Source organism: Vigna radiata, chromosome 1 (assembly GCF_000741045.1).
Source record: "Vigna radiata var. radiata cultivar VC1973A chromosome 1, Vradiata_ver6, whole genome shotgun sequence".
Classification (NCBI taxonomy): domain Eukaryota; kingdom Viridiplantae; phylum Streptophyta; class Magnoliopsida; order Fabales; family Fabaceae; genus Vigna; species Vigna radiata.
Genome location: NC_028351.1, coordinates 15,963,821 through 15,967,956, shown reverse-complemented (window position 1 = coordinate 15,967,956; position 4,136 = coordinate 15,963,821).

Genomic DNA, 4,136 nt, shown 5'->3' with positions numbered 1-4,136 from the left:
CTCCAAATGTCTATGTGGGCATTCACCTGCAAACCCATGAAATCTAGGCAGCAAATCTGTAAGTCCAGAGGTGAGAACGCAATGAACATCAACCTCATCAAGTGGAATCGGCTCCCAAAGAGCACTCTCAAGACGGGAAGGATGAGTCATATTGTTCTCAACATAAAAATCAGCAGAATATGCGTGAGAAGCATTATTAGAGGCACAGGCAGAGGAAATAATATCCACATAGCCAAAATAGGTAGACATGCGAAAGAAGGGGGAAAAGAATAATGCAATGAAAATATGCAACTAAAGCTACCTAAATGCAACACATAATGATAGACACACAAAACAGAACATCACACTCACAACACAAGACAAGACACAACACACACTAACACAACAAAAGACCTAAAACCGAACCGTTGGTCCCCGGCAACGGCGCCAAAATTTGATGGGTGTCGCCACCCAATCAAATTTGATTGCAATTGAGAATATGCAGTATAGCTAGGGAATGACCCCTAGGTCGTCTCTCAAGGACCAAATTTGGTTCGAGTCTTAGGTCTAACACAAAAGGGGGGGGTTTGAAAAGGTTTCACCATGTACGAAAATGAAATTAAAACACTAAAAACAAAACTGCTACAGTAATTACGAAAATTCACGCTGGAACTGGACAACTCTGACCTTTGCTCAATGTTTTACCCATAACCTTTTCTACAGAGCTCTAAATGAGATGAAGTTTTTTTTCTTGGAAAGTAGACTCAATTATATTTAACGTGATATATAAAACGTATCATTTGGGCCTCTGGTGTGGTTGCAGTAATTTTTTTAAAATCGAGTCCACAGAGTGAAAATGCTAAACAAATATCTAAACATAGTTAAATTAAATTAAATACAAAACTAAATTAAAGAAATTAAAAACAACTCAACCTACATTTCAAACTAATTTAAAATAAAAGAAAATAAAAAGACATAAAGTTTATCTAAATAAATAAAAGAAAACCGAACAAGCACATGTGGAATTCCTAGATGAAACTACATTAGCCAAGCTCCTACATAACAGCATCATTCACCAAGAAAAGACAAGTGTGCTTCTCTCCTTCCAGTCAACTTGTGTGCCCATTTTTCCAATTGAAATCACAAAGACCTTTAAAATGAAATCAGCGCATTACCCCCACAATCATTCAACAATAAAGCCAAACTAAAGGAATTCGTAGCGGCTGGACTCTATATTCATGTTCAACAACGTTTTCATTGCCTTCCAAACAAGTTTTTAACTAAGTAAAAGAAAGGGGTATGTCGGTTGCTGCAGACGTGCGTGAGCAACCTTCAACCCAATCTTCAACAATGGAAAATAAAAAAGAAAGAAAATGTTTTTCCTCCCCAGCGCTTTTTAAGAAAAATGGAAATTAAATGTAAGCTTCACACATTAACAAAGGCAACAACAATTGCAAGAAAGAAAAGAAAGTGTGCTCTTCATTCTAACCATTGTCAAACCAACTTGTATACATTTTTGAGCTCCCAGCCAACGTTAATCAACCAAAAGCCAATTGCCCAAAAATCTGCCTAGAGAGAGTTCTCATGTGTGACGGCTGTTGTATTTGTGATCCCTAGGACCATGTGTCCTAAAATGAGGTGGGGTCCACCCTAAAAATAAAGAGAAACCCTAGGGCAAATGTCCTACAATTTTGGGCCCCTCACAATTTTTAGCAATGGTCCAATGTGCAAAAGTTTAATTAAAAATAATCTATACTACTAAGTTACAATGTAATTAAATTTGAAATGTCCAAGCGAAGAGTCTTGACTTATTTGATAGCACTCCAAATGTCCCAAATTATATTTCCAAATTTTTNCCTGAAAATAATAATGCAAATAATTAGCTCAGAAAATTCAAATTAACTAAAATAAGAATTTCCGATCAAATTAAGCATAATTAGGAAAAACGGGAAAATACCGGACAATTAAGCACAATTCCCTGATTAATTCTAGCACAATAAACTAAGTGAAATCAATAAAATATCGACTCATCAATGGGCCTGGGCCGAAATTATGTTACTTTTCTACGTTATAAATAGCCCCAGTGCAACCCTCAAAGTAATCTTTTGGCAGAGGAAGACTTCAGAACACTTTCTACACTCCTTGGAGGCAGTTTCTTGGATGCTTGGGCTCCAGTTTATCAAATCTAGGGTTTACTCTTTCATCTTTTCCATTAATTCCATCTAGTTTCACCATGTGCATGGTGAACTAATCCCATTGTTGTTGGGGAACAATGTAGTCCTTTTGAAACTCTCTTATATCAAACTTCTTATTATATTCACATGCTTTTATTATCAATTTTTGGGTTTTCTTTTCTGATGTTAATGCTTACATCGTTTAACTCATTCGTCGTTATGATATTTGATTTTGTCGATACGGGAACGTACGGGGAAATCTAGAACTGATTAGAATTCTCTTGACTATGAAATACTGCCCAGGAATAGGAGTAGGACGGTCAATTGCTTTAAGCTTTTGTACTTTAATGCGTTGGTAATTACTAGGGAGACTAGGAATGGTAAACTAGTAATTGGTAATAGGCTTTCTTCGCCGAGGAATCGGGTTTTGGAGTAATTTAGAAAGTTGCATGACATTGATAATAAAGCGAATTTAATAAGAATAGTAGATATAAGAGGGTGGATAAGGATGAAATTGTAAACCCCAACAACCCCATTCATACATATCTTTTATTTTCCAATTGATTTAATTTGCATTTGCATGTTTATTTTAGATTTTGCATTCGAAACCCTAAATTCAATTTTTGCTCAAGTCTTATGCAATTAATTTACATGAAAGATAAGGCCTAAGAGTCCCTTGGGAAACGATCTTGGACTTACTGTCTATTATTATTACTTGATACGATCTGGTACACTTGTCAAGGGCTAAACAGAGGGGAGAATGATGCCTTAACATATTTTGTTTTCACAAGTTTTCTTAACTTAAAGGGGTTGCATCTTAACTAGGGAAGGGAGAATTCTCGGTGAAGTGTTTGGTGTGTGGTGATGTAATTTGAAGCCTAGTTAGAATCCTAACAATGGAAGGTGGCTAGAGGAGGTTTAGAACTCTCTCTAGCGAGTGACAATGAGAGAATGAGTGCTCGAGTGATCTCTATAGCATTTCATTACTATAAAACTCAAAGTGCTTACAAAGGGTAGAAGAGGTGAATTTATAGGCTGATTCAAGCCGTCCCCACGGTATTGATCATAATCTTGATGATTAGGCGCATAATGTGGATCAAATGCCCCATATCTAGATGTTTACAATGGATCAAACACATGAAATATAAGTTACATGCAAAAAGGGTAAAGTAGGCCACTAATGTTGGGCGCCCTAGGTCATGGGCTCAACGTTATCTCATTGGGTGAGCCCAAATGCGCGCTAGGAAAGTCTTGCTTAATCCAAGTGAACAAAGACTTCACTTCTACTTTCTTGGATGTATCTTCAAGTCCTTCTTGGAGCGTTCTCACCATGCTACGAGTTATAAGCCCTTGAATGGAGTTTGGGCTTGGGCCCAAGTCATCACATACTCAAATCAAATCTATCACACAATAAAACATCGTCAATTCACACTTTAATCCAGACAAACCATGTTATCTCTACAACCCACTATGTTTTCTTCTATGCTCCGACCACTCGACCTGTTTACCAAAACATGACCCACTTACTGAAACAGGACTTCCACGGTTCCTTTTATCAAAACAGGACCTAATTACCAAAGTAGGACTCTCTTGTTCACAAAAATAGGGTCCACTTACCAAAGTTGTACTTCCTCGATGCTGTTTACCAAAACAGGACCTACTTACCAAAGGAAGACTTCCTCGAGCATGCCACCATGAGTATATAAGAAACAAAATTTAATAATCACATGCAACCAACACTACGCTATGGTTCATCACATTACATCATTACTCGTCCATCATCAATTCGTTGTTCCAATCCAAGGGGTTGCATGGCATAAAACACCTCAATCCCTATAAAATAAATATGACCAAACCCAAAAGTGCATTCAATACACACAAGACATGCGTAGTGTCTCGTGTCCAAAACTCATTCTCATGCACAACCCTTAAAACAACGGTTACCTCATGATAAACTTTAAAATACAATCTAATTAACACTAC